This window comes from Cucurbita pepo, chromosome 12, assembly GCF_057944985.1.
Source record: "Cucurbita pepo subsp. pepo isolate OVF chromosome 12, ASM5794498v1, whole genome shotgun sequence".
In the NCBI taxonomy this organism is placed as follows: Eukaryota; Viridiplantae; Streptophyta; class Magnoliopsida; order Cucurbitales; family Cucurbitaceae; genus Cucurbita; species Cucurbita pepo.
This window is the reverse complement of record NC_141809.1, coordinates 7192280-7218948: the sequence shown is the minus strand read 5'-3', so window position 1 is coordinate 7218948 and position 26669 is coordinate 7192280. Positions and strand designations below refer to the sequence as shown.

At 32.8% G+C, this 26669-nt stretch overlaps 1 pseudogene; it reads right to left on the bottom strand.

Moving 5' to 3' along the window:
- The window catches only part of LOC147789897 (exopolygalacturonase-like), a 63238-nt pseudogene extending 49585 nt beyond the window's left edge, over positions 1 to 13653 (bottom strand).
- Between the last annotated feature and the right edge of the window lie 13016 nt (positions 13654 to 26669).

The following is a 26669-nucleotide window of genomic DNA, read 5'->3' as shown; positions in this document are numbered from 1 at the left end:
GTAGCTGGCCAAAGGAGTCAGCATGTGGACTCCCAAGTCATCATTGCTTGATTTGCAGTGAACAGCGAGCTGATTTTTAGATTTTAGAGCATTTGTTATCTTGACCATAATCTTTGGGTTTTGGAGGAATGATCCTTCGATGGTAGTCACTTGGTTAGCAAAGAATAATGAAATTAAGAGAGAAAGTGCAAGTGTTGAAAATAAACTCATGTGGTTGAAATGGGAGAGAAAAAGAGATGGGTATGAACACATTTGTTTGTGCATGATTTGTTTCACTCTTTATAGTTGAAAAGGAGTGTAATGGAAGATAACCGTTGATCTGGTAATAACCCAAAAATAAATAAATAAATAAACTAACCCATTTGTTTGTATTTCTAATTCATTATTTTCTTTTTTGTAACATATGGTTTTGTGAGAAGAAGTTAGTTGAGTATTTTAGGGTGGTAGTTATTGGGAGAGGGAAGGGATTAGTTATTATTAATTAATTCTTTTATTATTATTATTTTTTTTACTGTTGTTAAATAGTTTATAATAAAAATAGAACCGTGATTGATAACTGTTATTTTTTAAATGGAAAAATATATGATTGAAACTGTTATTTCTCTCTAAAATTTTTAATTAAAAAAGTAAAACTATAATATGAAAATTAATTTTATGTCATGGTCGTTCGGGTCCTTCACCTAGACTAATTTCATAGTGTTTCATGACCTAGCCCAACGAGGCTTTTATCTGGTCATCATATGTAAGGACCGGTCTGACTCGATACTCCAAAAAGGTGAGTAAACTTTCACGAAATAAAACAAACAGTATTTAAAACATAACATTACTTAAAACAAAACAGTGTTCATACATGAGTAATTAAAACACAACATAATAGTTAAAACACCGAATAAGGAACGAACACAAAATATTTCAAAACAAATGGGTTGAAGACGACGGGTGAGGCTTGTCTATGACACCTGCTTCGGAGTCCGCTCCCAACCTCGACTAGCTCCTTATTACCTGAAAAAAAAAATGCAAAATAAGGAAGGAGTACAAGACTCAGCAAGTAGCCTACTTGTAGGCTCTTTATCGTGTCCTTGATAAGCTAGGACACCACACTCTTTCTTTTCTTGTTCTTGTTTCTTTTGTAAGTAATTAGGCCCGTTCTATTTCTGACTTGGAGTTATGTTAAGAATGAGAAATAGAATTGGGACAGAAAGTTACATCTTCATTAATATTCACAATGTTTAAATAGGATACAAGCTACGACGGATACCTAAAATTAAGGGAAAATATTAACTAACTAAATCTTGAGAGTCAAATAAAATATACTACTAATCAAATCATAAAGTAAAAAAAATATTAATTAAGAATGTATAAGATATATTCCAACACTAATTATTATAATATATTCTCCTAATATTATATCTTAATACTCCCCCTCAAGTTGGAGAGTGGCTGTCAATCACACCGAACTTGTCTTTCAAAAAATCGAACTGACTTCTTCCCAAATTTTTAGTGAAAATATCCGCCAATTGCATTTTAGTCGAAACATAACATGGTTTGATGATTCTAGCTTGTAATTTTCTTCGAACTATATGACAATCTATTTCTATGTGTTTCGTACGTTTATGAAAAACTGGATTGGCTGCTATCTGTAATGATGCTTGATTATCACAATACAATAATGCTGGTTCGGACAGTGGAACTTTCAAGTCTTGAAGAATGTATCTTAACCAAGCTAACTCTAAACAAGTATTTGTCACCGCTCGACACTCGGCTTCTGCTGATGATCTGGACACATTGGTTTGCTTTTTAGACTTCCAAGGAATAATTTAATTTCCAAGGAAAATGCAGAACCTAGAAATTAATGGTCTGGAAGTTCGACAACCGCCCCAGTCTGAATCGCAATATGCTTGTAATCTTAAGTTGATTTCAGGTGGTACTACAAGTCCTTGACCAGGAATACCTTTGATGTATCTCAGAACTCGAAGAGTTGCCTCCCAATGTGGTTTTCTTGGTTCATGCATAAATTGACTAAGCACACGAACTGAATACACTATGTCATGCCTAGTAACGGATAAATATATTAATCTTCCAATCAACCGTCTGTATCTACTTGGATCATTCAACTTCTCCCCTTCTGTTAAAGAAAGTTTCAGATTATGCTCCATAGGAAATCTTTCTGGATGTGCTCCTGTAAGACCAGTGTCTTGAAAAATGTCTAGAGCATACTTCCTTTGAGAGATAAAAATTTCTTTTCTAGACCTAGAAAATTCAATGCCTATAATATATTACAAATTCCCTAAATCTTTGATAAGGAATTTCTCGAGTAAACAAGTCTTGAGATGTTGAATTTCTTTGAAAAATGTCTAGAGCATACTTGCTTGATCCTCTTAATTTCAAGTCCTTGAATCCTTTGGATCTTACATGGGGCGCTTGTTATTTTTGGAGCTAATTTCCTTTATTTTTTTTGGGCGTTACATCATATCTCATCACTTGGCTCCCCAAATCGTATTTATCAATCACAGTTTTATACATGATCCCAAGATGAATTGGTTAACTCTTTACTAGTCTCTATGTCGTACATCTACGTATCATGAATACATGATCCTAAGATGAATTGGTCCTCTCTTTCTTATAACATTTTCCATACTACACCAAACATAATTATTTCATTCATAAGCATCGTAAACAAAAACTTAAACCAAACCACCACGAAGAGATCCAGATCAGCTACATAGGGTTCATTTGAAATAGTTCTTACTTTCTTTCATTAAATGACACAACAATTTGATAACTATTTGACAAACCCCGTTTATTGTTCTTTATAATCCAAAATGGTTTAGAAATTTTGGAAACTCCTCGTTCTCAATTTGTTTTAAAAAATAATGACCCTTTAAATTGTTATTTTACCGTCTACGATCGAGTTGCGAAATGCCTTCTTAGGGTAAGTCCGTATTTCCCTCCTCTAATATGTCATTTCTCAAGGAAAATGTATGTATTATTACCTTATGACATGATGTAAAGTGCCTTTTGTATCATATATTTGTTTTATCATTTCCTTATATAAACCCAACATTTTCTATTAATTTCTCCCAAAGTTGGGAACTTAAATAAATGGGACTACTACCCCGTGACTGTCTTCTAATAACAATTGGTTGTGAACTTGATTCGATGGACCTCCCTGTACATTGTGTTAGCATTTTCAAATATTGTCACAGTCGTACATTTTCAACCATACAACGTCACGATTTTGTCACACTCATGGAAAATCTTTTTTTTGCCTGACTTTATGGGTACGATTTTGTCACACTCATGAAAAATCTTTTTTTTGCCTGACTTTATGGCTACATTAGACTTTAGACAAGGTTGGTCACTAACCGAACATGACTTATATAGAAACTAAACTTTGTTCAATCATACATGTAACAACTCTAACCGACTTGCCTCTACTCTAGGCCAAGCCTAAGGCTCTACCTCACCTTTGCCCTACCTCAAAATCCTTCTAATGCAATGTCCCATCTGATATAGTTGTTTTGATTATCAATCGTGACCAAAATAAGTTAACAAATGTTCATATTATAATTTATGTCGATAGGTAATTAACATCGTTTATATTTCACTCGTACTAATCATGTCAAGCTTAAAAAAAAAAAAAAAAGTAATAATAATAATAATAATCCCAGATAAACAACATATAAAAAATATTTATTTATTTAAATATTAAAATCAAACTTTCAAATTTATGGATACATGAGTTTTTTGCCGGACCAGTTGTAGCAAATATCATAATTATCGGTTTTATAGTTGAACATACAGACATTTTCCTCACTCATATGCCACGAACATAGCATACTTTCACAATTATCTCTATCTCTCTTATCTATGTAGACATTGAAGTAATGAAACGAGCTAGGCCATTGGAAGGAACAGTAAAACAATGTTGTGCCCCATAAATTTGGACGAAAACTGAAGTCGAAGCTGGCCAAAGGAGTCAGCATGTGGACTCCCAAGTCATCATTGCTTGATTTGCAGTGAACAGCGAGCTGATTTTTAGATTTTAGAGCATTTGTTATCTTGACCATAATCTTTGGGTTTTGGAGGAATGATCCTTCGATGGTAGTCACTTGGTTAGCAAAGAATAATGAAATTAAGAGAGAAAGTGCAAGTGTTGAAAATAAACTCATGTGGTTGAAATGGGAGAGAAAAAGAGATGGGTATGAACACATTTGTTTGTGCATGATTTGTTTCACTCTTTATAGTTGAAAAGGAGTGTAATGGAAGATAACCGTTGATCTGGTAATAACCCAAAAATAAATAAATAAATAAACTAACCCATTTGTTTGTATTTCTAATTCATTATTTTCTTTTTTGTAACATATGGTTTTGTGAGAAGAAGTTAGTTGAGTATTTTAGGGTGGTAGTTATTGGGAGAGGGAAGGGATTAGTTATTATTAATTAATTCTTTTATTATTATTATTTTTTTTACTGTTGTTAAATAGTTTATAATAAAAATAGAACCGTGATTGATAACTGTTATTTTTTAAATGGAAAAATATATGATTGAAACTGTTATTTCTCTCTAAAATTTTTAATTAAAAAAGTAAAACTATAATATGAAAATTAATTTTATGTCATGGTCGTTCGGGTCCTTCACCTAGACTAATTTCATAGTGTTTCATGACCTAGCCCAACGAGGCTTTTATCTGGTCATCATATGTAAGGACCGGTCTGACTCGATACTCCAAAAAGGTGAGTAAACTTTCACGAAATAAAACAAACAGTATTTAAAACATAACATTACTTAAAACAAAACAGTGTTCATACATGAGTAATTAAAACACAACATAATAGTTAAAACACCGAATAAGGAACGAACACAAAATATTTCAAAACAAATGGGTTGAAGACGACGGGTGAGGCTTGTCTATGACACCTGCTTCGGAGTCCGCTCCCAACCTCGACTAGCTCCTTATTACCTGAAAAAAAAAAATGCAAAATAAGGAAGGAGTACAAGACTCAGCAAGTAGCCTACTTGTAGGCTCTTTATCGTGTCCTTGATAAGCTAGGACACCACACTCTTTCTTTTCTTGTTCTTGTTTCTTTTGTAAGTAATTAGGCCCGTTCTATTTCTGACTTGGAGTTATGTTAAGAATGAGAAATAGAATTGGGACAGAAAGTTACATCTTCATTAATATTCACAATGTTTAAATAGGATACAAGCTACCGACGAATACCTAAAATTAAGGGGAAATATTAACTAACTAAATCTTGAGAGTCAAATAAAATATACTACTAATCAAATCATAAAGTAAAAAAAATATTAATTAAGAATGTATAAGATATATTCCAACACTAATTATTATAATATATTCTCCTAATATTATATCTTAATACTCCCCCTCAAGTTGGAGAGTGGCTGTCAATCACACCGAACTTGTCTTTCAAAAAATCGAACTGACTTCTTCCCAAATTTTTAGTGAAAATATCCGCCAATTGCATTTTAGTCGAAACATAACATGGTTTGATGATTCTAGCTTGTAATTTTCTTCGAACTATATGACAATCTATTTCTATGTGTTTCGTACGTTTATGAAAAACTGGATTGGCTGCTATCTGTAATGATGCTTGATTATCACAATACAATAATGCTGGTTCGGACAGTGGAACTTTCAAGTCTTGAAGAATGTATCTTAACCAAGCTAACTCTAAACAAGTATTTGTCACCGCTCGACACTCGGCTTCTGCTGATGATCTGGACACATTGGTTTGCTTTTTAGACTTCCAAGGAATAATTTAATTTCCAAGGAAAATGCAGAACCTAGAAATTAATGGTCTGGAAGTTCGACAACCGCCCCAGTCTGAATCGCAATATGCTTGTAATCTTAAGTTGATTTCAGGTGGTACTACAAGTCCTTGACCAGGAATACCTTTGATGTATCTCAGAACTCGAAGAGTTGCCTCCCAATGTGGTTTTCTTGGTTCATGCATAAATTGACTAAGCACACGAACTGAATACACTATGTCATGCCTAGTAACAGATAAATATATTAATCTTCCAATCAACCGTCTGTATCTACTTGGATCATTCAACTTCTCCCCTTCTGTTAAAGAAAGTTTCAGATTATGCTCCATAGGAAATCTTTCTGGATGTGCTCCTGTAAGACCAGTGTCTTGAAAAATGTCTAGAGCATACTTCCTTTGAGAGATAAAAATTTCTTTTCTAGACCTAGAAAATTCAATGCCTATAATATATTACAAATTCCCTAAATCTTTGATAAGGAATTTCTCGAGTAAACAAGTCTTGAGATGTTGAATTTCTTTGAAAAATGTCTAGAGCATACTTGCTTGATCCTCTTAATTTCAAGTCCTTGAATCCTTTGGATCTTACATGGGGCGCTTGTTATTTTTGGAGCTAATTTCCTTTATTTTTTTTTGGGCGTTACATCATATCTCATCACTTGGCTCCCCAAATCGTATTTATCAATCACAGTTTTATACATGATCCCAAGATGAATTGGTTAACTCTTTACTAGTCTCTATGTCGTACATCTACGTATCATGAATACATGATCCTAAGATGAATTGGTCCTCTCTTTCTTATAACATTTTCCATACTACACCAAACATAATTATTTCATTCATAAGCATCGTAAACAAAAACTTAAACCAAACCACCACGAAGAGATCCAGATCAGCTACATAGGGTTCATTTGAAATAGTTCTTACTTTCTTTCATTAAATGACACAACAATTTGATAACTATTTGACAAACCCCGTTTATTGTTCTTTATAATCCAAAATGGTTTAGAAATTTTGGAAACTCCTCGTTCTCAATTTGTTTTAAAAAATAATGACCCTTTAAATTGTTATTTTACCGTCTACGATCGAGTTGCGAAATGCCTTCTTAGGGTAAGTCCGTATTTCCCTCCTCTAATATGTCATTTCTCAAGGAAAATGTATGTATTATTACCTTATGACATGATGTAAAGTGCCTTTTGTATCATATATTTGTTTTATTATTTCCTTATATAAACCCAACATTTTCTATTAATTTCTCCCAAAGTTGGGAACTTAAATAAATGGGACTACTACCCCGTGACTGTCTTCTAATAACAATTGGTTGTGAACTTGATTCGATGGACCTCCCTGTACATTGTGTTAGCATTTTCAAATATTGTCACAGTCGTACATTTTCAACCATACAACGTCACGATTTTGTCACACTCATGGAAAATCTTTTTTTTGCCTGACTTTATGGGTACGATTTTGTCACACTCATGAAAAATCTTTTTTTTGCCTGACTTTATGGCTACATTAGACTTTAGACAAGGTTGGTCACTAACCGAACATGACTTATATAGAAACTAAACTTTGTTCAATCATACATGTAACAACTCTAACCGACTTGCCTCTACTCTAGGCCAAGCCTAAGGCTCTACCTCACCTTTGCCCTACCTCAAAATCCTTCTAATGCAATGTCCCATCTGATATAGTTGTTTTGATTATCAATCGTGACCAAAATAAGTTAACAAATGTTCATATTATAATTTATGTCGATAGGTAATTAACATCGTTTATATTTCACTCGTACTAATCATGTCAAGCTTTAAAAAAAAAAAAAAAAAGTAATAATAATAATAATAATCCCAGATAAACAACATATAAAAAATATTTATTTATTTAAATATTAAAATCAAACTTTCAAATTTATGGATACATGAATTTTTTGCCGGACCAGTTGTAGCAAATATCATAATTATCGGTTTTATAGTTGAACATACAGACATTTTCCTCACTCATATGCCACGAACATAGCATACTTTCACAATTATCTCTATCTCTCTTATCTATGTAGACATTGAAGTAATGAAACGAGCTAGGCCATTGGAAGGAACAGTAAAACAATGTTGTGCCCCATAAATTTGGACGAAAACTGAAGTCGTAGCTGGCCAAAGGAGTCAGCATGTGGACTCCCAAGTCATCATTGCTTGATTTGCAGTGAACAGCGAGCTGATTTTTAGATTTTAGAGCATTTGTTATCTTGACCATAATCTTTGGGTTTTGGAGGAATGATCCTTCGATGGTAGTCACTTGGTTAGCAAAGAATAATGAAATTAAGAGAGAAAGTGCAAGTGTTGAAAATAAACTCATGTGGTTGAAATGGGAGAGAAAAAGAGATGGGTATGAACACATTTGTTTGTGCATGATTTGTTTCACTCTTTATAGTTGAAAAAGAGTGTAATGGAAGATAACCGTTGATCTGGTAATAACCCAAAAATAAATAAATAAATAAACTAACCCATTTGTTTGTATTTCTAATTCATTATTTTCTTTTTTGTAACATATGGTTTTGTGAGAAGAAGTTAGTTGAGTATTTTAGGGTGGTAGTTATTGGGAGAGGGAAGGGATTAGTTATTATTAATTAATTCTTTTATTATTATTATTTTTTTTACTGTTGTTAAATAGTTTATAATAAAAATAGAACCGTGATTGATAACTGTTATTTTTTAAATGGAAAAATATATGATTGAAACTGTTATTTCTCTCTAAAATTTTTAATTAAAAAAGTAAAACTATAATATGAAAATTAATTTTATGTCATGGTCGTTCGGGTCCTTCACCTAGACTAATTTCATAGTGTTTCATGACCTAGCCCAACGAGGCTTTTATCTGGTCATCATATGTAAGGACCGGTCTGACTCGATACTCCAAAAAGGTGAGTAAACTTTCACGAAATAAAACAAACAGTATTTAAAACATAACATTACTTAAAACAAAACAGTGTTCATACATGAGTAATTAAAACACAACATAATAGTTAAAACACCGAATAAGGAACGAACACAAAATATTTCAAAACAAATGGGTTGAAGACGACGGGTGAGGCTTGTCTATGACACCTGCTTCGGAGTCCGCTCCCAACCTCGACTAGCTCCTTATTACCTGAAAAAAAAAATGCAAAATAAGGAAGGAGTACAAGACTCAGCAAGTAGCCTACTTGTAGGCTCTTTATCGTGTCCTTGATAAGCTAGGACACCACACTCTTTCTTTTCTTGTTCTTGTTTCTTTTGTAAGTAATTAGGCCCGTTCTATTTCTGACTTGGAGTTATGTTAAGAATGAGAAATAGAATTGGGACAGAAAGTTACATCTTCATTAATATTCACAATGTTTAAATAGGATACAAGCTACGGACGAATACCTAAAATTTCATTAATATTCACAATGTTTAAATAGGATACAAGCTACGGACGAATACCTAAAATTAAGGGAAAATATTAACTAACTAAATCTTGAGAGTCAAATAAAATATACTACTAATCAAATCATAAAGTAAAAAAAATATTAATTAAGAATGTATAAGATATATTCCAACACTAATTATTATAATATATTCTCCTAATATTATATCTTAATACTCCCCCTCAAGTTGGAGAGTGGCTGTCAATCACACCGAACTTGTCTTTCAAAAAATCGAACTGACTTCTTCCCAAATTTTTAGTGAAAATATCCGCCAATTGCATTTTAGTCGAAACATAACATGGTTTGATGATTCTAGCTTGTAATTTTCTTCGAACTATATGACAATCTATTTCTATGTGTTTCGTACGTTTATGAAAAACTGGATTGGCTGCTATCTGTAATGATGCTTGATTATCACAATACAATAATGCTGGTTCGGACAGTGGAACTTTCAAGTCTTGAAGAATGTATCTTAACCAAGCTAACTCTAAACAAGTATTTGTCACCGCTCGACACTCGGCTTCTGCTGATGATCTGGACACATTGGTTTGCTTTTTAGACTTCCAAGGAATAATTGAATTTCCAAGGAAAATGCAGAACCTAGAAATTAATGGTCTGGAAGTTCGACAACCGCCCCAGTCTGAATCGCAATATGCTTGTAATCTTAAGTTGATTTCAGGTGGTACTACAAGTCCTTGACCAGGAATACCTTTGATGTATCTCAGAACTCGAAGAGTTGCCTCCCAATGTGGTTTTCTTGGTTCATGCATAAATTGACTAAGCACACGAACTGAATACACTATGTCAGGCCTAGTAACGGATAAATATATTAATCTTCCAATCAACCGTCTGTATCTACTTGGATCATTCAACTTCTCCCCTTCTGTTAAAGAAAGTTTCAGATTATGCTCCATAGGAAATCTTTCTGGATGTGCTCCTGTAAGACCAGTGTCTTGAAAAATGTCTAGAGCATACTTCCTTTGAGAGATAAAAATTTCTTTTCTAGACCTAGAAAATTCAATGCCTATAATATATTACAAATTCCCTAAATCTTTGATAAGGAATTTCTCGAGTAAACAAGTCTTGAGATGTTGAATTTCTTTGAAAAATGTCTAGAGCATACTTGCTTGATCCTCTTAATTTCAAGTCCTTGAATCCTTTGGATCTTACATGGGGCGCTTGTTATTTTTGGAGCTAATTTCCTTTATTTTTTTTGGGCGTTACATCATATCTCATCACTTGGCTCCCCAAATCGTATTTATCAATCACAGTTTTATACATGATCCCAAGATGAATTGGTTAACTCTTTACTAGTCTTTACTAGTCTCTATTTTGCCACTCCAGCCCTAATAGGGGTCCAAGGAGAACCCCGTCACACCCCCTGCAAAAGAAAAAAAGAGTTAGAGAGAAATTTGAGAGGAGTCAGCCGTGAAGTTTAACGGACCACCGTCGGAATCCACCTTCGGAAGAGACTTGTACAAGGATTGAGAGGTTAGTGAGGCCGACGCTCCATCAAGACCCAAGAACATTTCGCGAGGTAAGGTTATGAACGACATTTCTCAGATCTGAGCTTTTCCTATGTGAATCAAGTCCTAAAATGCTGAAATATTCACCTAGGAACAACTCTATGCACGATCAGTGAAGAAGTTTGGCCAAGACCTCAACCCGAAGGCGGAGATCTGAGAATCGTCTGAGAATGGTGAGTGAACTTTCGACGCTCTTAACTCATCCGGTAGTCAAGAAAAAATTACAAAAAAATACTAGGATGTACCCCGTAACATGATCTAGAATTTTGCCTAAGAAATCATATTGATCCGATCTACAGATTGAAAGATATGAAAATCGGAAAAGGGGACTGTGTTACGGATTACATCTCGAGAAAATTCTCGAAACCGAGTACATCTTACGAGGCATGAAATGGATTACATCTCCAGAAGAAAAAAAAAAAAAAAAAAAAAAAAGCAAGAACCTCTTAAACCGATTTATGTAATGTTCCATGAACAAGATTTGAACCAAATTTTTTAGTATGAATTTGACACCCAATGGCTCTAGCATTTTCCTGACATCTTTTGGAATATGACCACATTATTTACTCCTCATGAAGTGTTTCTAAGCAGGGTGATTATTCTTACCGATCAACATGAGTTGTTTTTAGCATATTTTGTCTTTACCCACATGTTTGTTAAGAAAATTTCAAGAGGTAGCCAAACATAATATTGTTCGAAACTAAACACGTTTAACTTTTGAGTCTTATGCTTGAAGCACCAAAGTAGGCAACATGATTTTTAGAGATAGTTTTCACTCCTAGGAGCAATTCAAAACAAGTAACTAATGTGACCATATCATTGAAGATGCAAGAAATTGTGGGGGCCATCAGATGCCAAATTTGGATTCCCAAGGTCCAAATTTTAGGTATGAGATTACATCTTAGGAGGCATGTGAGTAAGGAAAAAGCATGCTACAAAAAATGGTGTTGGTTTGTGTGGATAGTTTTCACTCTTATAAGCAATTCAAGATAAGTTGGTAATGTAGGTATGTCATGGTAGATGCAGGGGAACGTCAAGGGTATCAGTTGCTAGTTGCTGAATCCAAATTTAAAATCGTGGTCCAAATCTTAGCAGGGGCATTTGCCATTTCCAAATGGCTTAGTTCCCTTTTTTTTTCTTTTTCTTAAGATTTTATTCTAAACAATAAAATCAAAAGATTTAATTATGTAGTAAGGGTTGTTTCAGTTGAATAAATTTATGATCCAATTAATTGCGCTAGGTCTAAAAATATCTCAACTCAACCCAGCTAAACTCATGAACAACAAATATCTTAAGACTTGAAAAAAGGAAACATAGCATCATCCATCAAGACCAAATTCTGTTTTTATTTTCTCTCTTTTGTGATTTCTGTTATTTTTTGGCCTTATTTACCATGGATTTGGGCAAATTTTGATGAGTTCTGGTACATTAAACTCCTAGAACATTTAGCTACTTTTGATATTTAATTTTTCTAGGACTATCGACATTTTTCCTATAACTAAACTTGGTCGGGATAAATAGGTAGATAATTCGATATTAAATGTAAATTCCTAAAATACATATTAATACTTGTCACTTAATTTTCTAATCTGAAAGCTAAATTTTAACAAGTCATATCCAAAAGTTGCAACCAAAATTACACCATTGACGAAAAAGATAGATTTAAGGACACGACTTGTTGGATTAGTCACCTCAAATTTTAATTCTTCTTTAACAATAATGATGGATCTGTGCAATATGGGAAGTAGTTAGGAGATTCAATCTAACTCATCCATTCTGTCTAAAAGATTTCTAATGGTAATTGATTTGTTTAGGGTAACTAATTGAAAGAGGAGTTAGATATTTTTGTTGGTTAAAGATTCTTTTCTTGAGTAATGGATTAGTTTTTTTTTTAATAATGGTTGTTACAATTACATTGTCTTATTTCCAATAAAAAACTAGAACGAAAAAACAAGACTTGGAACAATTTTATTATATAAGGTGGTGGTAATAAAAACATTAGGTTGTTCACGACACAAAGTCTCCTTCAAACAGTCGACCATCTTATTTATTTCGAAAAGTACAACAAAAGAAACTCAAAAGAATGAGAGTCAAATGGATAGAGGCGGTCTTCTTTTTTAATTAAGGTTGTCTATTATATTTGAAGTTCTATGGCAATGAACAATCCATTGGACAACATAAGGACAGGAGCATATCTTGGGGTTCGGTCTTCCTGAAATGATAGGTTTCACATTCGTGCATTGGGAGGAAATAGGACCTTTTATTCCATTGTAAGTGAGGTCAATGTTGCTTACTTTTACATCGTCACATGGTAAGTGACGGCTGCAAATAAGTTTGATTGCCAGCAGAGTTGCAGAACTTCCTCTAATGTTCTTGAAGCTCACTGTACTAATCTTAATTTTTGAAGGAATCTAAAAATTAAAATGAGACAACAAATGGTTTATTTGTTAAGTTATAATGAAAAAAAATGAATGAAAGGTTCGAGAATGCGATCCATACCTGCCGATTGCACTGATTCCACGGACAATACTCTTGGTCTATTAGAATAGGGTTGCTAACATTGACCATTATAATGTCCAAAAAGTGCATATTGGTGGCGGTGCTGCTAGCAGCAGAAGCTGGCCACGTTTTGATCCTAACACCATTAGTGGTGTTAATTAACGTGCAGTTCTTTACGATGACACCTTCAACAAGTTCTTCGTTAGTGTATCTTCCAAGACTTTCGATGCTTATTCCATGTCCTGGTCTGCACGTCACGTTGGTGACTTCAATTAGTTTGCTTCCATCTCCAAGAGAAATGCAATCATCTCCAGTTGCAATTTTGGACTTTGTGATTGTGATCTTATTGGATGGACCGATGTGTATTCCATCAGAGTTTGGACTGTTTTCTGGTGCCATTATATTGATATTATGGAATGTGAGGTTGTTGCAGCTGAGGACGTTGATATGGAAGTTCTTGCTATCAAGTGATGTTATTCTCTTAACGGTTGAATTGGTGATGAAGTTGAACCTCAAACTCTAAACATTTTGTATAATCAAATAATATTTTGTGAGAGTCGGTAATGAAGCTAAAAATTTGAACAGAACCCAATAAAATTGAAAACTCAAAAAAAATTAACTTCTTTACTTGATTGTTTAAAGATTATCCTCTAGAAAATGAAGAACATTTACCAAATCGTAAATGTCAGAACATTAGAGAAGACATGTAAGAGGCCCTTTCAAAAACAACAAGATGCATGAGATTGAGAAGGAAAGCTAAAGGCATATTACAACAGGGAGTTTGGGCACAATTTATGCTTTGTGGCAATCATTCCTTTTCCAAGCTGCCTTTCCTTGGCCATCAAAAACTCCTTCACCTGATAATGTCAATTTATCAACACGTGCAAAAGTGATCCAATTATCTCCCTGAAGACTTTTTTGTGTCTGCAATGTTCCTCCAAGTTGAAAGTCAATTGGCTATGACAAGGTCCTTCAAACTTCCCTTGCTTTACTTTAAATATCCCTTTCGGAATAAAAATTGCACTAGAACAATTGGACGTGCATGCATCCTTCCATGCATTTCCTAAAGCCTACATTTCACAAGTAACACAAACTTATATCAAACAATTGATCATCTCAACTAGTGATAATATTGATGTTCATATTGTATATTTACCTTCGTGATGTCAGTACCAGACACTATGTTACCATATCTTTTCAAAGGAAAAACAACATCGGCACTAGATTGAGCATCGACGGTAAGAGCTAACAATAGTAACATCAAAATTGTAGCAGCCAAGAAACTCGATTTGATCGTACTCATGAAGCCTGTGCTTTCTTTTCTTTTTTATGTATATGGTTTGAAAACTAGTGAGAGACAATGATATTTCGTTTTAGATTTGGAACTTTTTATTTATTTAATACAAATTGAAAAATAGGAATAAGTTGGGATGGAACTAAAAGAAGTTATGGATCCATTTCCCTCTTTTAATCCAAACATAAATTGATAACTAAACGCTGTTTATTGTTTCTGTAAGTTGTTCATTAATGGGTGTGTTGTAATATCTCTCTCACTAGCCTTTGAATGGTTGAATCTCAAAGAAACTGGGCATTGGCCAAACCCAACGAAGTACTAGCTTTGGGGCCACAAACATTTTTATTTATGACTACATTGGTTAGAGACTGTTTTCAACCTAAAATCGTTAGAAATAAGACTTGTACAAAAGGGGGAAAAAAAAAAGCAAGAACCCGTTAAACCGATTAGTGCAATGTCCCAAGAACAGGATTTGAACCAAATTTTTTAGTATGAATTTGACACCCAGTGGCTCCAGCATTTTTCGACATCTTTTGCACTATGACCACATTATTTATTCCTCATAAAGTGTTTCAAAGAAGAGAGATTATTCTTACCGATCAACCTGAGTTGTTTTTAGCATGTTTTGCTTTACCCACATGTTTGTTAAGAAAATTTCAAGAGGTTGCCAAACATAATATTGTTCCAAACTAAACATGCTTAAAATGGTAGGCATATTATAGGCATATTATAGTAGGCATACGCATAAAATGACTTGTATGACTATAATAAAGCAACAAAATCGCTTGTCTCAAAGTATGGTATGTCCCTCAAATGGTAGGCATATTGAATGGGCTAAAAGAGTCATACTCACCCATGTAAATTAAAGGACAATCTCTCACATGTAGGAGTTCATAACTCACTCAGGATTAAGTTTGAGTCGCATATGATCATAATGTGAAATATTAATCTTCTCAATTAACGGATTTATAAAGAAAGATTAAATATTTCTTAGTTCAGTCTTATACAAACTCATTGTATAGTATACTCCCACTTACATATCTCCATAGGAACGATTTGGATCAAATCATTTGTAACCATTACAAAGTGAGCCATATCAATAGTGTTACCACGATAAAGCACCTAACTTTATTCATATACTATAGACTCTTTAGGTTATTACTTGAACACAATTCTCTTGTATGTCAACCACATACGGTTCAAGTATATTAATAATGTTGGATTTTGATACCATGGATAACAATTAAATTACAAATAAAATAATAAAAATTATAGTTAAAAAGTAAATTAATTACCGGGCTTTAGGGCATAAATCCCAACAATCTCCCACTTACTCTATACCCAACATGTTCTCTCACTTGCCCTATTGAAGATGGGACATGTCTCGTAATCCTAGACATTCTAGATGACCCTCAAACACTTTAAACCTAGAGAGTCATTTTATATAAAACAAAATAATTATCATTAAAAGTCATTTTGGTCATTACCAATGATGCTTTCTCTCTCAATATCATTCTTTATAGATTGATCTTTTATAATTTCCTTAATATTAGTCTTTGTATCACTATCATCACAATGAGAGTGACAAACTAAATCACATGTGAAACACCTTCCAAATGTTTAAGAAATTATTATAGTCATACCAGTCATTTTGTTGCTTTAAAAGTAAAAAATGTTCCGTATACCATACTTCACAATCTAAGGTAAAATTGATCTTAACCTAAATTTTCTAAATTTATGTAACTAGTGTATCACTTAAAGATCAAATCTTTAACTCCATACACAATAAAAAAATTCTCATTATCCATGGATACTTTGAGAAAACTTTAATTTTTCAGGTCATACATTAGTTTAACTAATATAATTTAATTAACTATATATTTAAGGTTAATTCTCATCTATGCATTAATTATCTCCCACTCAGGAAAAATAATTAATCATACTCTCAACATTTGAGGTTACTTAGGATACTATTCCTCTGACTTCATATTTCAATGATATTATCATTCTTTGAAGTCTTGCATCAAATATTTGACAATTTTGTCAATATAATATATATGAGTCAATATTGACATTTATCCTTAAATTTCTATTTTTAGGAGATACAAAATTATTCCAAATCTATTTATGGTAGAGTGAAAGATCACATCAATTCATAAGGAGTAATATGTCTCCAATCTAAAAAAAATTGAGAAAATTCACTCATCAATTAGTAATTTTCTTGTTTTCACAAGCTCATTACAATTTATTTAAAGTTTCATTTCATAAATTAACTTTTACTCCTTTAGCAAATATTTTGCTTTTGAATTTTAATAATAAATCCATATAATAATATGTGCAGATGTATCCTCTTAGATTTCTTTTCACAAAAAGAATTCTAAATATTTATTTAACATATCTTATATATACAAAAATGAATTAGAGAATAATAATAGACTCTAGAATTACAATAGGAGAGAAAGTCTACTTCTAGCTACTTTCTCCCATTAAGTTCAACTCTTTGTCATGAGTCTTGTTTTGAAGATCTATATCTTCTTATCTATACATAATTTTCCTTTTGTAGGTCAATTCATATCGTATGAGTTTAACCTCATCAAGAATATCTACAAATCTCTGGATTTTATGACTTTAAAATATTTATCCTTCGTCATCATCCCTCATAACTATTTTGAGGGTAATAAGTCCTTAAATTGGTCATCTAACATGACAATTTGAATTTTAGTAGGATTGAATCATCTCATAATTCCCCCACTACGATGAGACTTATCGAATTAATGACTAGGATCCACTTGACTCTCAAGCGAAATTAAATTGTTAACAACTTGGAACTATTTAATTAACACTATCTTGTTGGATGATGGGACTATGATGGAAGTCCCACATCGACTAATTTAACACTAATTTAGGCCTTTTGGGGAAGCCCAAAGCAAAGCCATGAGAGCTTATGTTCAAAGTGGACAATATCATACCATTGTGGAGAGTCGTGTTCGTCTAACATATCTCACCTTATTATAAGTGAATTTCCACATATCTAGAGTCGCCACTAACGTCTCATGCTCATCTCTAATGCAGAATAAAAATCTAAGCATGCTCACCTTTATTAGCGGAAAAATTTAAAACTTCAGAATACATTAAACATTGGAAAACACTGCCGGACTTACGTGTTTCAAACATCGTGCTTTTAAATATGCAACTATCCTATGCACGCGCCACAGTCTCTGATCACGATGCCACCGTCAACCGTACACGGCCTGAAAATACTCAGTAAGTGACCCCACTATAGGGGCATGCTCACCTTTATTAGCGGAAAAATTTAAAACTTCAGAATACATTAAACATTGGAAAACACTGCCGGACTTACGTGTTTCAAACATCGTGCTTTTAAATATGCAACTATCCTATGCACGCGCCACAGTCTCTGATCACGATGCCACCGTCAACCGTACACGGCCTGCCACCGTCAACCGTACACGGCCTGAAAATACTCAGTAAGTGACCCCACTATAGGGGCCATGCTAATGCAAACACATGCAATCATGAATAGGGACCTATAGGGGCCATGCTAATGCAAACACATGCAATCATGAATAGGGACCTATCTCTAATCATCTTAGGGGTGGCCTCCAGTCTCGGACAAATTGGATGTGTAGTACTTCCCTACACACGACTCACACGTGCGAGTGTGAGTCCCCAGGGCGCTCGCACACCCCCTGGACCCTCTGGTCAAGCTAATCTGTAGCGACGTCCGGAGGTCAGCGGAACCCCATAGTGTCATGCGCCTCATGAACACCCTCATCTGTGTGCTTTCGCACCTGTGCGCATTCGCGCTCATCATAAGGTGCGCGTCCGCACTCATCATCTCTAGGGGAAGTAGCCCTATGCTTATGAACATACAAAATGCATGAGGTCCCTCTAAATCCATCGTAATGTCTCTTCTGACACAACCCTCTAGTCTCATCTCTTTGTTACTCTAGGTAACGCATATCGTGGATATTTATATTAATATCATTTTCATGCTCTTAGTGTTGTGTCCTACATCGATCTAACGACATGATGCAATATGGCACTCATCATCATCTAGCATGCTCAATATGGAAAACATCATCATATTAAGGTAAAAATCATGCAATCATCATGCTCATCATAATGCCATAACGTGCGTCAAACATATTAAGTGTCACTCAACAAAATATGTATAAACTGGCACATATCATCAAGCATCATACAATTTATTTAGCCTATCCTATAGTAAGGCCACTTACCTGGTTGGCCTTAGCCGAAGTATTCCCTAATTTAATTAACATAAGCTCCCGTTCCTCGAGAGCTGCTCCAAAGGTTGCTAAGGTTTGATTCTTATCGCATCGTTCGTCACCTTTTGTTAGTATTTCACATTTTAATTAATAATCCAACTAACAGTATAAAATACCTAAACGGCCTCAATAAAAATCGAGTTCCATGTTTTCATTGTTTCTAAATTATATAGAATAATAAAACTTAAAACTTAAACTAAAGATATGTCAAGATTATTAATATTTCAAGTGGCTTGGATAGTTCAACATTTAATTTTATATCATATAGGTACAAATATAATAATTTCTCATATCTTCTATTCTCATTCTCTAACTTTATGTTATATTTTAATTCTGTTTACAGTGCCACCTAAACAGTACGTTCTCATATCTATATCTTCCATTCTCATTCTCTAACTTTATGTTATATTTTAATTCTGTTTACAGTGCCACCTGAATAGTACTTGCCATTTTCAAACAGTTCTAATTTTCTTTTGTTTCCTAAAATTTCTCTTTTGTTTTTTTTTTCTTTTAACTCTAATTGTTTTAAGCGGTTCAATTCTACCTCCCTATCTCGTTATTTTAAGCAATTTAAATCTAACTCTTTTAATCAATTTGAGTTTAATTCTATAATTCTTTTATTACTTTCTTCCCAGAAGTTTAACTCTACTCCCATATCTAAATCATCTAAATCGTTTAATTCTCTAAATAGTCTACTCCCATATCTAAATAGTTTAATTCTCTAAATCGTTTAATTCAATCCTGTTCAGCAGTTTATTCTGTTCTCACATATATATATTTTTTTTTGGCTTTACTATTTCCAAATCTAATCTTCTCCTCCTTCCATGTATTGTTTTTATCTTCTTCTCTTCCCATGTATTGTTTTTATTATTATTATTATTGGATCTGTTTTCCTAATCTTCCCCTCTCTCTCTTTATTTTTTTTTTTTTTTATCCTGTTTTCCAAAACTTCATTTTTTTTTATTTGGATATGTTTTCCAGATCTTCCTTTTCCCTATCTTCATCTCTTTTTTCTTATCTATCTCTTTTTTTTCGTGCTCAGGACTCTTACTACATAGATAATTTCTAATTCAGATCATTCCAACAGTTAATTTCTAAATTTCTAACCCAGATCTAAATAATTGCTAATATCCTCCATAAAAGGAAAAAGTAAAACTACTAACCTGAAATGACATCTATCTTCGTTTATCTGCCTACCATCTTCGTTTATCTGCCTACCATCTCTCCATTATCTGCCTTCTTCTGATCTCTCCATTATTGTCTAACCATCTATCCATTATTGTCTAACCATCTCTCCATCATATGCATTTGTTTCCTCGAGACAATATTTTCTTTCAGTTTCTGTTTTGTTTGATGAAGTATTGATACAGGATGAGAGAGGTATTTTAGGGGAGGGGATGAGAGATTAAAGGAGAGGTGGGCAGTTTTTTTTTTTTTTTTTTTTTTTTTCCTTATTTTGTTATTTTTATTTTAATATATATATATATTAAACCATCTTCTCTATTTTGTTATTTTTATTCTAATACATATATATTAAACCTAGCGGGGCGTTACAAAAATACTATTTTGTTTATCTTTAGGAGTAGCCTACACTTAGGCATAATTTTGAACATATTTGTCTTAGCATATATGCTTGATTACAATTATTGAAGTGTTGTACACTAAGTTTACTACATTTCCATAATTCCAAAAATTGTCTCATAGACAATTTTGAAGGCAATCATGTTCACTATGCAATCTCGGTTGCATATCGTAACAAGAGTTCAATAATACTGTATAATTTTTTTTTAATACGTGACTATATCTAATATAGTATTGTTTTCTCCTCTTACATCACAATTTTACAAAATTGTATTATGTTGAGAGTTGGAAATAAATTCCACCTTCTATCAACTAATTTTAGTACACAATGTTCTTAGGCATAATTTTGAACATATTTGTCTTAGCATATATGCTTGATTACAATTATTGAAGTGTTGTACACTAAGTTTACTACATTTCCATAATTCCAAAAATTGTCTCATAGACAATTTTGAAGGCAATCATGTTCACTATGCAATCTCGGTTGCATATCGTAACAAGAGTTCAATAATAGTGTATAATTTTTTTTTAATACGTGACTATATCTAATATAGTATTGTTTTCTCCTCTTACATCACAATTTTACAAAATTGTATTACGTTGAGAGTTGGAAATAAATTCCACCTTCTATCAACTAATTTTAGTACACAATGTTCTCATACTATTGACAGATGTCCTTCTCGTACTATCAACTAAACCTTAAACCCTAAACCCTAATACCTACCACAAATATAAACTAACTAAATTTAGTGAATAAAATAAAATATACTACTATTCAAATTTAAAATATCTAATATATATTCCCTAACTAATATATTCTTCAAATATTAAATGATTACATATATTCCATAATTAATTCAAACTAGAGAAGTTTGCACTAAATTCTGACATCTACCTCATCAAGTATTTTTCAAGAATTACATATCAAGTGTAATGAAAAACAAATCTTGATAGTAGATCTTATATCAGCTATAAGGGGTGTCATCTAGTCTCCACAAAAAATCTAGTAAATCATTTAGTTTTTTTTCCATAGAGTAATTTGGAAAATTTCTTTCACTATAAGCTAGGAACTATTTCCTATCAATAGCTTTGGTCATAAAATTTTTCTTAAATTTTATAATACTTAATTTGGAGATCATTTAAATAATTATCTAAATTTAGCTTCTATGGACTTAAACATCTCATATGTTTTTGTCATTTTCTTATCTTTTAGTCATGACATCCAACCTATCAACTAGAAGATATGAACAAAGCTTTCTCATCACCTTTGATTCATCAATCATGTGCTCTTCGAATAATTCGATTTACATTGACAATAGGTCTTGAGAACATTGCAAAATAAAGACAAAAGAAAAAAAAAATCATACACTTCCATCATAGTGCTAATATTATTTTTTCAAGTATTAAAATTTTCTCAATATGACTTATCAGTAGTGAAAATTAAACAATGGAGATGTTGAATATTATATTTGAAATATATAAAATATTATTTAATTACAAACAATCAACTATCCATTCAATTTGAGCATGAGAACAAACAATTTTATAAAATGAACCCTATAAACAATTTCTAATGCTATGGTACTTTAGTGATTTAGAACAAGTGCAGCCGTAGGGTAGGTCAAGTGTTCCTTCACTAAACTGAGACAATCTCAACCAAACATTATATCAGAATAACTCTTATTCCTATAATATTTAATTACCATTAGTTCGGTCAAGAACATCATTAACAACCTTAATGATCTATTCGTAAATGTAACCCATCATTTTAGATCTTGTAATTTTATACCAACAAGTGCCACCGTAGGGTAGGTCAAGTATTGGAAAATTACTATCTTATCCTTCTCAAGAGTTCACCCTGATATTGACCCATGCAAACACCTTCCGCATGGGGACGGTCCAAAAGCCGCCATGAGTCCCCGCATGGATCTCACGTTATGAACCAATGATGGAGACCATAGGATATGTTGACACATTTCCTTCTCTCATTTACTATAAATACTTTCTCAAGATTCACCTTGATATTCACTCATGCAAACACCTTCCGTGGGGGGATGGTCCAAAAGCTGCCACGAGGTCCCGCATGAATCTCACGGTGTGAATCAATAATAGAGAAGGTAGGATATCGACATGTGTCCTTAATATCTTTATATTGACAGATGTCCTTCTCCACCTAAGTATTTTGAAATAGGGTTTTCTATTACTCAGAAAAAGTAGACTAATCTCATTTATCTAAGTTTCCAATCTACCCTTTCATAACCCTTATGTTGGGTGGATTGCTTTTAATGTGAATTGCCAAGTTTTTAAACTATTAAAAAAAACTAATCACATCGTGAGCTTGCTTAATGAAATTAAATAAAATTTGACTAATTCAACTCCCAAGTCGGTTCGAGGTATAGGTGTTCCATTTCTGTCAGCTTAAATACCTCAGCCTAGTCAGAACCTTCCTTAGACAGAGTTCCCTTGTAGTCAATTTTTTATTTAAAATTCATTCCTCTTTAATTAACTATTAATTACAAGATTAATGAATGAATTAAACTGTCTTTAGGATCCTATTGAAAACTAATCCCCTTCGGGAATAATCTTAAAATCTAGCATTTTCAAATTCTAATTATATTAGAACAAACCATTATGGTATTAGGTAAATATCATGCATTCAATTTAAGAAATAAATATCCTAATTTAATTTCTAAGCATAACAATTATACTCAAATGCATATAGAAAATACATCCTAATTAAGAAATCATCTTATTTCTATAAGAAAACAACCTAATAAAAAAATTTCAAATATAACATTTATATTTAAAAAAACAATTAAAATGCATGATTATGCTTAACCTATAATAGGATTTTAAACTAAATGACATACCAGATGCATTTAATCAATCAATTTAAAACATAGAATATATGCATAATTACATTTAAAAAAAAAATCAAAATTGATCGGACATGTCAGGCATATCCTAGAAATTGAAAATGAATTAAATTCCAATAATTTAGATGGAAGACATATCTTGATTTTCAAGATCTTTTATGTTTGGAACAATTCCAAATATAATAAAACTAGATTTTAAGATCTTTCCTATGGTAACAAATTCTAAATCTAATAAAATTAGGATTCGAGATTTTTCTGATTGATGGTGTTAATATAACACATGCGGAAGCAATTTGGATCTTAGGCACTTTTAGAACATCAATTATAGTAAATAACTAGCATGTTCATAAGTATTAAAACTTAATGAGTTTGAATACTAACCTTTTGTAGTTCAAATTCCTTTTTCCTCACGAACCGGTTTCGAATCACCACTAGTGTCTTCTCCACTATCCTACGGCCTTAGAACGGGATTGTGGAATCCGGTGAGTGACTAAACTTGGGAGGGATTTTTTATATATGAAGAGAGTGTTTGTGAGAGGTTTTTTCTCAAGGTTTTTCACCCAGAAGAAGAAGATCTTCCATGTACCATGATCACTCTATTCAAAGAGTCATGTTTGCATGTTCATGCAAATTTGAGATCACCAAATTTTGACACTCAAAATTCCACTCAAATGTTTGGGATTATGTGGCAAGCATGCATATTTGAGTTAACCAAATTTTGACACTCAAAATTCGACTCAAACGTGTGGGGTTTATTTGGCAAGCATGCAAGTCTGGTTAAACCAAATTTTGACACCTCAAAATTCCACTAACATATATTTTTCCATTAAATGAAGTCAACATTTTGACTTTCTTCATTTTAATTTAACAATTAATTTGAATAATTAATTTCAAATTAAAGTAACATTTAAACTATTTAATTAATATTTAATATTAATTCAAATGCCAATCCCAATCAATTCAGACACATAATTGATTAAGATATTTAAATCTTATTTAAATATCTCATATTCTCTCTTTTTTGTTCAATTCGTAAATAAAACAAAAATGCGGTTAAATATATCGTATATATGTAGCGCATATTCCCTAATTTGAATTCGAACACTTCGAACTCACTCGTCATACTGTTCTATGGTTTAGTCCGATATGAGCTAGCAGAGGGACCTAATGGACCTATAGATCATGGGCTCCAACGATCCAAGATTAACCTGTTAAACTCATTAACCTAGTTAACCAACATTCGTTAACTACTAGGACACTCCACTATAGCCTAGTAGTTGCACTCCCCTCAGTATAGATATATTTTTGTCCATTTGATATAACCATGATTAGTAAGTCGATCCTTCACAGGTTGTTCGTAACTAGAGCTGGGTCAATTTACCGTTTTACCCCTAAAGTTACTTCTTATTCCTTATGCCTCACTGATCCTCTAATGAACAATTGGTTTGTGGTCCAACCAGTAAACCGAATCCCTCTCAGGCCAATGAGAGGGTGGGGCCCCTTGTTCAAGACCTAGAGTCAGTGCTTAAGGGAACTACCTCTCTTCTATCCCTAAAAGTGGGTAGGAGTGAATTCCATCTTGCACCCCACGTCCCCAACCATTCACCTAGTCTTACCCCTGAAATGGGAGGCCTATTGAGTCGGCGAACTAGAGCCACTCTCACCCATGCAAATCTAAGGATAATTCCGAATAAACAGGAGTTCATGGTTAGCTCAGGATTAAAACCGAGTTACCTAGGTTATCGAATGAAAAGAAAATCAGTCTCAACAGTAAACGACATTATAAAGTGAGAGTGGTTTTCTTCATGGTCCGATCTTATGCAATACTCTTTGCATAGGACGCCCCCACTCACATGTCTCCACATGTACAATTTAGTGATCACATTGTTTATATCATATACAAAAGTGGGCCGCATCCATAGTGTCCCCAGAATAAAGTACTCAGCCTTATCCTTATACTATAGATCATTTTGACTATATACTTGAACTTGATCCACTCTTATGTCTCTACATATAGTTCAAGTAATCATACTATAGCCAGAGTGTTCTTAGTTTATTGGATTTAGATTAATGATAGTAAAGTTCACTTTATTCAATGACAATCTTTATTGAATAAACAACAATAATAACTTTATTGAAAATAGAATATGTTTTTGTTTACAAACTATGAGTTTTAGGACATAAAACCCAACATCGATATGTAACTATTCCATATGTAATAAAATTAGGGTTTGAGATCTTTCTCGTATGGAACTATTCCATATGTAAAAAAAATTAGGATTATTTCCTGGTTGGAACAATTCCAAATAGAGAACTTTTCCTATTCAAACAATTCTAAATATACATATTTTACTTTTAGAATAATTCTTAAGGTAGATTTTTTTTAAAAAATTTTTTTGGAACAATTCCAAATGTAGTAAAATTAGGCTTTCAAAACTCTAAATTGTACCGCAAATGGATGAACGTCGTCATGGCCACCGCTGTCACTTTTCAATTTACAATGAACCTAACCGTATACATTTGTCTAACAAATCGGTAAATCTAATGCCAAAAACAATCAATTTTACAAAACAATATTACATATATCTTATATATGAGAAATCAAATACCCACTATACTATTTTTAATTCAAAATAAAAATCAATAGGCTCTATACCAATGGAAGGGAACGAACTCTTCAATGTTCCCCCAATCTTGTTCACTCGTTACATGAACTAGGCATATTTAAATATACATTTTGATTCTTGCTCCGAGTTTATCACATTGCTTGTAAAGTTTTAAACTCGCACAAATTTTTTTGTAACTGTTTTTTCTGTTAGTTGTTCTTTCATTTTCATGCATTGCATAGTGTATTTGAGTCACTCTCGATCTTTCGATGCCTCAAAATTCGGGGTGTAACAAAATAGGTCTCTTAGGTATGTATTTCATAATACAATTTTACATACAATGTATATCCTAGTCGTTTTTCTTTTTTCCTTTCATAAAGTTAACATGGAATCAAAAACCTAAGATATAGTGTTCGAGTATTTGTTTGGTTGTCGTTTTAGTCTTCGATACATATTTATTTCAAGTTGCACTTGTAACTTAGTTGGTTAGAGCACTTGTTTTGCAAGCGAGAGGTCTTGAGTTCAACTCTCAACAAGAGCACAAATAAATTCAATGTTGTTAGACTGAATTCTAAAAGTTTAGCCTAAAGAGTCATTTTATATAAAACAAAATAATACAATTTTAATATTAGATTGAATTCCAAGAGTTTCATAACATATCTATTTCGTAATACAATTTTATTTGATTTGGGTTTACATTATAAAGACAAATTAGTATTTGGCTTATTTTTCTCATTCATATAAATAT